This window comes from Dipodomys merriami, unplaced genomic scaffold (genome assembly GCF_024711535.1).
Source record: "Dipodomys merriami isolate MVZ:Mamm:240054 unplaced genomic scaffold, mDipMer1.0.p SCAF_9, whole genome shotgun sequence".
Taxonomy (NCBI): domain Eukaryota; kingdom Metazoa; phylum Chordata; class Mammalia; order Rodentia; family Heteromyidae; genus Dipodomys; species Dipodomys merriami.
Genome location: NW_027206512.1, coordinates 27,761,354 through 27,773,614, shown reverse-complemented (window position 1 = coordinate 27,773,614; position 12,261 = coordinate 27,761,354).

The following is a 12,261-nucleotide window of genomic DNA, read 5'->3' as shown; positions in this document are numbered from 1 at the left end:
TATAAAATAATTGAAAATTTTAATTTATTTTTGGCACTTGTAGATATTACTTACTTTTGAAATGCTACTATTGAATAAATCAATTACTGAAATAGTTTTGATAAAACATTCCTTTTTTGTTTGTCCTGGTTAATGATGAACTGATAGATATTAGAAATGCTAGTAACACTAGGCATATACAAAGCTTACAATATATATATGTCATTATCATTAAAATACTGTTTATTAAAAGTAAAAAATTATTAAGATGACGTCTTTAAGGTAATTTTACATTTTGTTCTTAAGTGGAGTATTGGTGACATTCTAAAATCACAAACAGAACCCATATGTTTTCCCTAATCTATCTCTTCATTTGACTTAGCAGGAAACATAATTTATGTTATTTCCAACTTTCTCTTTTTCATGAGTATTATCAAATCATCAACATATAACTAGTACCTATGCATTTCTAAATATAGTTACTAGAAATGCATTTCATTTTAAGCTACAGTTTCTTTGATTGCTAGCAAAATCATACCAAAGTTTATATTGATAAAGTAGACCAAAGTTGAAAAATAGCTGATATAAATCAATATGTATACAGTTACACACACACACACACACACACACACACACACACACACACACACACACACACACACACACAGATACATGCAGACACACCAAGAAAATATAATGACAAAATATTGGAATTTTACACAAAATCCCTATATGAAGTATCAAAGAAAAGCAGGCTAAGTAAGAAGTAACTTCTTATTATAAATTCTCTAATGCAAATAGCTACAATAAACCACCTGGGCAGGTGCACAGATGCGTGGCTTGGCTGCAAGCACAGCAGTTTACAGAAGGTCAGATACTAAGTTCATGCATCGAGGACATTTCTTTGCTCTAAATTTTCAGGGGCAAATTATGAAAAGAGCTAGGAATTTAATGCACCTATAAAGTTAGTAATTTTTTGCCTTTGACTCATTTGAAATCAATTGCAATTTAAAGATGCAGTTATGTGTCTTCTAACATATATTGAATATATTATGGAAAGTAAATTTCAAAGTAATTATCTTATAAGATATAGCTCAATTCATTTCTTAAATATTCATTTCAAACGTCTGCCTAGACTAATTTTTGGATTTAAAATTATATTTAATTCCACTAGCTGTTTTTCTTTAAAAAGACCTCTAAGAATTTTCAATGAAAATGCATCGATGCATAAAATAATGTCAAATATAACACTCTATTATGCATGAGATAAATCATCGAGTGATTTTTCTTCTACAGTACTTCTGGCAATGTCCAGATAAAATTTTTGTTGTCAGAGAAGCTGCTTCTGATATTAAGTATGCAGGCCACGAAGGTATTAATCTTTCAGAAACTCACAAAAAGAATTTTCTTATGCAGCCAAAAATGTCAGTAATTATGAACTTGACACTTTTTTATTGGATAACATTTGATAACAATCTATTGTCAGGTCACTAAGTCACAAATATATGCATGTGAACTTCATGTATTGATTGTAAAATTAAGAATTAAATTGTTAAATTGTTAAACCCACTTGGGTTGTTTTAAGTGGGTTAAGTATGGCAGAATCTGAACATGGAGTATTATATACATTCAATCATGTGAAGCAAGAAAGAAGAGATGAAATAATAATAATAATAATAATAATAATAATAATAGAGGTCTGATACAAGGAATGTTTGCACTTGTAATTCCAAGTATTCAGGAAATGAAGATAATAAGGATCACATTTCAAGGGTAGGCCAGGAAAAATATTCAAGATTCAAGCTCTACTTGGACACAGTGTCATATGCCTGAAAACCTAGATACTCAGGCAGGTTCAATAGGATTGTGGTCCATGTCAGCATGAACGAAGTAATGAAAGCCTATCTGAAAAATAATTAAAGCGAAAAGAGTCATTGTTATGACTCAATTTGTAGAGGACAGCATGGCAAGCATAAGATCCTCAGTACTATGATGTAAAAGAAGAGCATGTTAGCAATGTGAGAAGGAAAAATAGATATTTATGAGCTTGTATTTGGAATTCCTAAATAGTGAAATAAGTGAGAACAGTGTATTAAAGATATAATGACCCAAAACTTTCATATTGTGTTATAAACGTCCTCTAATCCTAAAATAAATCTATGGTAGATCAATTTCAATATGGTTTAAAACACAAAGGAAACAATATTCAGGTATAAGATGGCAAAACTTTGAAAGTAAAATGTAAAGCATAAATCTTTAACATTGTCAGGGAAAAAATGAATACAAATTTCATGTAGAGGTGAGTACAATGCCATGCATCTTTAATCCTATTCACTAAAGAGACTAGGATCAGAAGGATCATAGTTTGAGGTAAGCATGGGAAAAAGGTTTTTAAGACATCGTCTCAAATACTAAAACTCTGGGTCTTGTGGTAGGCACTTATTATTCTAGCTATGTGGGAAGCATAAACAGGAGAATTAGAAACTCAGGGAAAAAGACAGACCTTATTTGGAAAATAAAAAAATAAAACTTGCTGGAGGTATGGCTGTTTGGCTTTCTCAGTACCAACAAAATATAAATAATTTTGCTCATCCCCAAACTCAATATCTAACAAGAAATAAATATGAAAGTTGAATTTTTGCTAATAATTTTCACTAGCACAAATAACTAATAAGAACAATAAAACTGATGTAAAATTGTTTAAGACATACTATGCAAGAAAGGGAGAAGAATTTGATAGCTTTTTACAGGCAGTTCTGATGATGTTTGAGTGCTATGTACAATAGAGACATTCCATTAATTTGAAAATTGTATTGAGAATTGAAATGTAAACATATTTATATTGAAAATGCTTTTCCAAATGACATCAATCCTGAAAGAAAGATATTTACCAAATACAACTCTTCCAAGATTGGAAAATCCAACTTGAAACTAACCCATTTTTGAAGATATCTAAAATGACCACCAAGGGTTAGAAGCAAATGAAATGAAAATATTAAATAAAAGGGAAATCACTATGGTATTGTGTCTAGAATTCTTATAAGATTAAAATTTTAACAAGAGTCATACAAGGAAGACGGTTTTGTTTAGTATGAGTAAAATGTTTCCCTCAGGCAGATCAGATATTGCTTGGAAGATTTATTGAAAATTGTCACTAAAGGAAAAACAATTGGATTTATGAATAGGTATAATTCAAAGAGACAGAAGGATAGAAAAATATTTATTTATGAAGGAAAATAGAAAGATGGTGCATTGTGTCAGGTCAAAATTATATCAGATATATTTCTTGGAATGAATAGAAGTATCCCAAAATTCTGTTATTAATACAAGGTCAGAGACTTAGAAACACAGTTTTCTATCGACTTTTGAGGTAATGGGATTTTATGAAGAGCTTTTTAAAGGCATAGAATGCTTTTCCTAGGATTTTTTAAATGTGAGATTATTACTTAAAATGGATATTGATGGAACTGAAGTAGAAAATGTTGAATGGGGTTGAAGTTCCTAAAGGGATTGGTTGGTCCTTATCATCCAGAATCTTTTTTTTTCCCTCTAGTTCTGGGGCTTGAACTCAGGGCCTGGGCACTGTTCCTGAGCTTCTTTTGCTCAAGATTAGCACTCTACTACTTGAGCCACAACAGCATTTCTGACTTTTTTCTGCTTATGTGGTACTGAGGAATTGAACCCAGGGCTTCATTCATGCTAGGCAAGCACTCTACCACTAAGCCACCTTCCCAGCCCATCATCCAAAATCTTTGAAGTAATATTTCCTCATTATGGAAAGAAACAAAGAGCAGAACAAAAAGTTCAAAATAGAAAATTATACTAAATTATAAATAGAATTCACAAAATGTATTTATTTACAAATTTAGAAACAAATAAATCTGCCTTTTAGAGCACTTTTTGTACTAGATGATGAACACAAGGACATACATCAATAACTCCATAATGATAAAATTTGTTATGTCTTTCTTATTTCCTCCAGAGACAGCTCCAAAGAATAAGAAAATATATGCTCAAACACATTCTAAGGGTGAAAAATGCATAACAGTTGTGTGAAAATTATAGAAACAAATAGCCAAAAGGAACATGAAACATAGGAGTCAAACAGTAGTTTCCCTAATAGTTATGGAGCCAAATTTTTAAAAAAACTATTTTATTAAAGGCAAAAGGTATTAAAATAGTACATTGAAATTCAGTAATTCTTATAAGGGAATTATTACAGGAGAGATGAGAAGAATAATGAAAGAAAACGCATGCCCATTTTTGTTTTATTTCAAGGTGGCAAAGTCCAGGCAGGTATCATTTAAAACAGAATATCAAGTTGTTTCTCACAGAAAGGAAATATAGAACCAAAGTTGGGAGCTCTGGGAATTAAAGAACATGTGTAGTTATTTCCAATTGTAAAAATCATTTAATGGAGTTCGAAGAAACAACTGGTGAAAGAGGTCTTTCCCAGACATCCTAGTTACAGGTTTTTATTTATTGCTCTGGGTGATCCCACCTGCTTCTCGCACTTCAGATAATACATCTATGTGGTTACCCTGCACAATAAAACATACCCTTTACTCTGGACTCCAGTAGCTCATGACTGTAGTCCTAGCTACTCAAGCCAGAAGTGGAGCTGTGGCTCTAGAAATAGAGTGCTATCCTTCAGCATAAAAGCTCAGGGACTGTACCCAGGCCTAGAGTTCAAGCCCTAGGATTGACAAAAAAATAAAAATAAAAAACCCAAAACAACAACAAAAAAAGCACCCACTTTAAATTTCACTGGGGTGGGGAAGAACAAGGTTGGTGAATTTTCGTAAAGAAATTTAAGATGAGCAGCAATAAACAATGCATTGAAACTCTAAGCCAACATTCCAATGCTGAAATAGCCAATGTAATATTAAATATCTAATATTATTATTACTATCCTCACACCAAGTTTATAATTTGAAGGTAGTTATGTAGTAAACCAAGAGTGCCATTTCAGGGTGGCTTATCTTGGAAACCTAAACTCTTGATGAAATTGGACCACTTGACTTAGGTTAAAGGGAGGTTAGGTTAGCAGAGGGAGGCTCAGAGGTTGATTTCAGACAGATCAGTCTCCATTTTCAAGTAGCAGAGGACTTGCATGAGGAGTTGAGAGGCAGAAGGTTTGCTTTTAGACTCTACAAGCCACTCCTTCCCCCAGTCAAGGGATTTGGAAGAAGACTGTTAACCTGTGCCTGATAATTTTATTTTATTTTTAGTGGAGAATATGTAAGAACCTTGGAACTTTGACTTCTGCCACCAGTCAAAAGTTTTTCAGTTAGCTTCAGATTGTCAGTGTGTTGAGTCCAATGAGGTAAGAGATGAATTCATTTGCTATCACCAGCTTTAAGGATGAATAAACACACAGTGATGAGAGTGGATTCTGACAATAACATCTGGATCCAAAGATATGTTCTCATTGTTGTTGCTCAGATGGCAAAACTCTTCTTAGCCCGCCCTATGCACCAGAAGATGGCAAGGCCATAATCTATACATTCATTAATTTATTTGAAAATCTTTCTTTGTGTTTAGTAAAAAGAAGCTAGGCATATTAAGCATCACCTCAGTAGATCATTTATATATTACAGGATTCAATTTAGTATCTGTAACTTCCAACAGTTAGGTTTCTTCACTTTAATTTATGAATGAATTTTCATGATTTACATAAAATGATTGATACTAAATACAAAAGATTAAAAAGCAGTGCTCATGGCTCACACCTGTAATCCTAGCTACTCAGGAGATTGAGATCTGAGGACTTTGGTTCAATGTCAGCCTTGGCAGTAATGTCTGTGACACTTACTTCCAAATAACCACCAAAAAGATGAAAGTGGAAGTGGGACTTAAATAGACCACCACGATTAGTGAAAAACCAACATGAGAGTGAGAAGCCCTAAGTGCAAGGCTCAACTCTTGCACAAAAGAAAAATAAAGAAGAATCTAACAATTTTATTCATTTTGTGGCATTTACTGACGTGCAGCAACAACTCTATTGTCTCACATCTACTGCTTGGCAAATATGCCTGCAGAGCTTTGGCAATAGAAGATAAAAAGATATTGTTTTAGTTGGTTGTGGAGCTTGAATTCAGGGCCTGGACACTGTTCCTGAATAATTTTATGCTCAAGGCTAGCACTCTACCAGTTGAGCCACAGCTTCACTTCTGGGTTTTGAATAATCAATTGTATATGAGAGTTTTACAGGGACTTTTCTGCCTAGGCTGGCTTCGAAATGTAGTCCTCATATCTCAGCCTCCTGAGTAGCTAGGATTACAGGTGTAAGCTACCAGTGCTCAATTTGGCAATGGAAGTAAACATTTTGCTCAATACCATTGAGCAAAATATAGAAATCCTGTTTTGAAAGTATCTTTGCACTGAAATACTCTGCTTATTTACAGTGAATGTTTATTCACTGTGGCTTTTGTGGAGTGGAATAATAATAATAATAAGAGAGTGGGCTTTTCCCACTGTCTTAAAGAGGGGCCATCTGAGCCCGTGTATTAATGCTTTTTGAGGAGGCAATTGCAGATGTTTTGACCAGCAGTTAGTTATATGTGAAATTTTATTTATGCAGGCTAGTGAAGTTTACTTTGCTAATTTTCTTTGGACACAGATTTTAAATAATAATGAATGCAGGCTAGATCTATTTCTAAAGTCTTTATACATATTTTGCCAATGAAAATATCTAATTTATATCCAATATATACCCAGGTTATAGAGGAGAAAACTGATGTTGAACGCATTTGGTTTCTGAAGAATAAAGAAAGATGATAGACCCAAGATGTGAATTTCTTGGTCTTAGGATATGAATTTTAATACTTTGGTTGATGATGATTCATTTCCTGTTTTACCCTGCTTCTCTCGGTCTCATTTGAAAATTAGCAAATATTCCCTGGACTATAATAGTCAACCACTTTTTCCTGTTCCCTAAGCCCCTGCAAATTAAACAGATTAAAGCTTTTTAAATAATGTTTCAAAATAAAAGCCAAAACAAACCCAATTTTATTTTATGGCAGATGTTCTAGATATGAGCTGAATTCATTATCAAATCCTCCTCTTTTTTCTATGTTTTTATTGTTGTTGGTTTTGGAGAATGACACCAAATTAATGAATTGACTTGTAATCCCCTCCTGAAAACATGCTTACAGCCATAGACAGTCAGCGCAGGTGTGGAAGCAGAGCTAATTAGCAATGTGCACATGAGGTGCATCTCAGAAGACTGCATATCGAATACAAATTTTGGAGCACGTAATGCTCATTCACATATATGTTTTGACTTCAGTCTTATAAAGACAGAGATAGAGTGTTGTGAGCTTATGAGTTTGGACAAAGCTTTTTTTGTAGACTCAGGAGAATATTGAAAGCAAGGTGGCAAATATTTTACTGATTTTTATAAAGTTAAATCCTACTGTATTTGCCAGTAAGATGTACTTCTTGCATTGATATAACAGGCCATTCATGTTTGATTGATTCAAAGTGCAACGTTCAGTATGAGTTTATATGTGTGATGGCTTGTTTATATGTGTGCTGTTCACAGGAGTGAACAGGGGGAGGAAATTGATTTTGCCAACAAAAGTTTTCAAAAGGGGAATCAAAGTAGTCCTTCTAAATCTATCAATATATTTAGGTACTATTAAAATGGTTATTTTTTATCTTACTTTTTTATTGTGAAAATGCCATACAGAGGGGTTACAATTACAAGAGCAAGGTAATGAGTACATTTCTTATCAAGCATTGTTGCCTCCTCCTTTGTTTCTCCTTCCCATCCCTTCCCATCTCCCCCCCCATGCCCCACCCCACCCCACCAAATTTGTAAAGTTCATTTTTCAACGTAACGATTTGTACACCTCATTGTAGCAATGGGTCCACCTGTATCCCTATTCCATAATAAGATAACATTTTACTTTTTGTTATATATAGTTTAGATCTCAAATACCTTCCACAGGCCCATATGCTAAAGGCTTGATCACCAAACCGTGGCACTTTTTGATGGTTGTTCAATTGTTAAGATGTATGCTTTTGTTGGAGAAAGCTAGATGATCTAGAGAGGGCACCTCAAGGAGATATTTGGCCCCTGACCCATTCATGTCTTTGCTTCCAGGCTCCCTGTGTTAAGAGATTTCCCTCATTAACATGCTTCTGCCATTCTACCTCCTCATCACCGGCCCAAAACCTAAGAGCAAAGCAACTATGAGCTGAAATATTTGAAATTATGGATCAAAATAAACTTACAGCCCTTATAAGTAGTTCAGGTATTGTGTCACAATAGAAATCTAACCTACTTTGTTCAACCAAATCAACCCATCAGAAAGTATGAAGTCCAATAATTTAAAAGATGGGCACTGACTCTTCAGTAAATGGTGCTGGCAAGATTGGTTAATCACCTGTAGAAAACTAAAGCTAGATCCTTAGATATCACCCTGCACCAGAATCAACTCCAAATAGATCAAAGACCTTGGAATCAAAGCAGACATACTGATAACATTAAAGGATGGCATAGGAGAAACCCTAGGGATTGCATGAAATTGCAGAGTTTCTGCATGGCAAAGGACATAGCTAGCAAGATCAATAGAAAGCCCACAGATTGGGAGAAGATCTTCAATAACCACACAACTGACAAGGGTCTCATATCTAAAATATACCTGGAACTCAAAAAATTAAATCCCCCAACAACAAATCTTCAAAGAAACAACTGCCCAATAAATAAGTGGGCTAATGACTTAAGAGGGAAACTACTCTGAAGAGAAAATAAGAATGGCCAATAGACACATGCAGAAATGCTCAACTTCTCTAGCCATAAAAGAAATGCAGATCAAAACAACATTGAGATTCCACCTCACCCCAGTTAGAATGGCTATAATCAAGAACTCTAATAACAACAGATGCTAAAGGGGATCTGGCTAGAAGGGAACCCTACTGCATTGCTGGTGGGTGTGTAAACTTGTTAGTATGGAGGTTCCTCAAAAGCCTCCACATAGAGCTCCCCTATGACCCAGCAATCCCACTTTTGGGCTTTTACCCAAATGATCACAAACAAGACCACACTAAAGCTACCAGCACAACTATGTTTATCACAGCACTATTTACCATAGCGAAGATATGGAACCAACCCAGATGCCCCTCAGTAGATGAATGGATCAAGGAAATGTGATATATATATATATATATATATATATATATATAGACATATATATAGAGAGAGAGATATATATATAATGGAATTCTATGACTCCATCAGAAAAAATGACATTGCCCCATTTTTTATGAAATGGAAAGACTTGGAAAAATTATATCAAGTGAAGTAAACCAGGCCCCAAAAAACATAGGTCCCATGGTTTCTCTTATTTGCAATAACTAGTATATCTTTGGGACAAATAGAAAAGGTCAAAAGCTATGTACATATGACCAGATAAGATGAAGTTAAGCGAAATAAACACTATGATAAGGACACAAGTACAAGCAGTTTTTTTTTCCTTGCTTGCTATTGTTTCTAACGCATTTATAAGGTACCGTGTGCTTTTCCTTTTTGTTTCTTTGTATGTCCACGGTATAATGCCTGTTTTTACTGTATTTGATGTCGGTCTAATTTGGGGAGAGGAAGGATAAAAACAAAATGTTTAAATAGGGATACAGGTTACAGGTTGACCCCATTGTATCAATGAGATGTACAAGACACTGTGTTGAAAAACAAACTTTATAATTTAGGTGAGGAGCGGGGCGGGGGCCGGGGGGCGGGGGCAGTGTAGTTGTGAAGGTGGGAGGGAAGGGATGGGAAGGGGAAACAAAGGAGGAGGCTACAATGTTTGATAAGAAATGTACTCATGACCTTGTTCATGTAATTGTAACCCCTCTGTACAGTATTTTTACAATAAAAAGTATTAAAAATATAAAAAATAAAAAAGATGGGCACTGAAATAAGTTAAGGCAGGTATGTAAATTAAGTGTCTCTTCTTTAAAAGTATGTACGAACTATTTATTCATTATGTTCATTTCAATCCAATGACATGTGGGAAGGAATTAATGATAGCTAAAAGAAGATCATAAAGTATTCAAAGATTTAGTTTTATAACAAATATTTGATGTTCTCATGGTCTTGTCCATGGAAGTCAAGGTGCTGATTCATGTTGTAAGTATCTCATATTACTTTATATTCTAACATATTTTCCTATTGCTGTTGTAATAAATTACAAACATAATGATTTAAATATTTATTTTGTTTCTGATAGGTTTGGTTATCAGAAATATAAATTTAATTTCATCAGTCTGACATTAGTGTTGGCAGGGCTCCATATTATTTGGGAACTGCACTAGAGGATCTTTCTCATTGCTTTTTGAAGACTCCTAAATTTCTTGATTGATAACTTTTGTTTTCAAAGCCAGAAATGTGATATCGGTCAATCTCTCCCCTCTTTAGAAATTTTAGAGAAAGAAACTCCTATGTAAGTTTCTTTTGCAAGAATTTCTAAGAAACACTTTGATAAAGGCATTGAACAAATGCTGATAGTCCAGTATAGCGCTCATTTAAAATAACTCAATTTAATCACCTCTGTAATTTCATTTCTTTATGATTAATACATCAAATTCACGTGCTAGGATTTCTATATTTTTTGTTGGGAGGTTATTATTTTGATTATCTCATTAAGCACCTCACTTACCTAATTAGCTAAAGAGTATTTGCATATACAAATATTCCACAATAACAGAATACCAGAAATCAGTAAAAATCAAACCTGCCCAGTTGTAATTATTAAATACTCTATCCATCTTTTCAGCTTAGGATGAAATATGTACTATAATCTCCACAAAATAGAGAAAAGAGTTGACAAACTTTAGTGTCCATTTACGATAAACTTTATGAAAAAATAGAAATAAACTTGATAGCTCAGAAATAAACCTTACATTTATGTTCAATTGATTTTTGACAAGGAGCCAACAAAAATGAATAAACCATTTTTTCTACTAGGATATCTGAATATCCACATGCAAAAAACTAAAGTCAGATCTATATAATAGACAATATTAATAATATTAATAAATTGTAAAATATTTCAAATCCCTAAATGCAAAAGCTAAAATTAAGCTGTACTAGTAAGAGTGGAATATGACTGGACACCTTTGGCTCACGCTATAATCCTAGTTTCTTAGTAAGCTGTGATTCAGAGGATCATAGTGAGGCCAAGTAAGTCAGAAAAGCCAAAATTCCATCTCCAAATAACTATCAATATTCTGGAGTTGAAGTGTGTCTAAATAGGAAGATCATCAGCTGACGATGAAAATCCAGCAAATGTGTGTATTTGAGTTCAACAGACGTAGGCACAAAGAGAGAGAAGAGGGGATGGGAAGGAGAAAGAGAAAGAGAGGAGAGAGAGAGAAAAAAAGGGAGAGAGGGAGAAACACAGAGGGAGAGAGAAGAGGGAGAGAAAAGAGGGATAGGAAAAGGAGAGAGAGAGCAAGAGAGATGGAAAGAAAGAGAGGAACATGACAAATATTTTTCAAATTATACAAAATTTAAATAATTTACTTAGCTTGCATTTAAAGCAGGTTACATAATTCAGTATTTAGAAAGATCTCTTCCAATCCATGCTAGGTACCTAATTACTATGTGAAGGTTAACAAGTTATCTAACAATACTCAATAGGATACGTGCTCATTACCTTGCTCATGTAACACCTCTATTCAGCATTTTTACAATAAAAATGTTCAAAAAAGAATTCAGAATAAAAAACAAGTCATCTAGCTTCTATAATTCTTGTTTTATGTAAGTTTGTCTTTGGTATAAATAAAATACTTATAAATTAATTAATAAGTCAATTTCATAAATAATTATCAATCATTTGTTACAACCTTATCACTTTTTGAATCCATAGGAATCATGCTAAATTGTTGATATTTTATATTTTCAGATATATAAACAGAGTTGAACAAACAATTACAAAAATAAATTGCCTCTTCATATTATATGCATCATGAGTCTACATGAAATGAAAATATCACTGATTATCCTTTACATACTGGTCATACATTTTTAATGATGTATTGTTCTTCTGTCAGTTCAGCTATGAGCCTTGAGGCACTAGTTTGTAATTATTGCACACTTTGAGAACACTCAGAGAAATTCAACCTGTGGGAAATATGCTTCCACCTCTAAGTTGTGAGTGATATTAAGAATTTCAAACTAAACCCATAAATGCATTAGTCACACATTTGTTGTACATAAATTATTTTTTAAAATAAAAGGTATAAATTAGCCACTAAATTAGTTTCTTTTCAGAT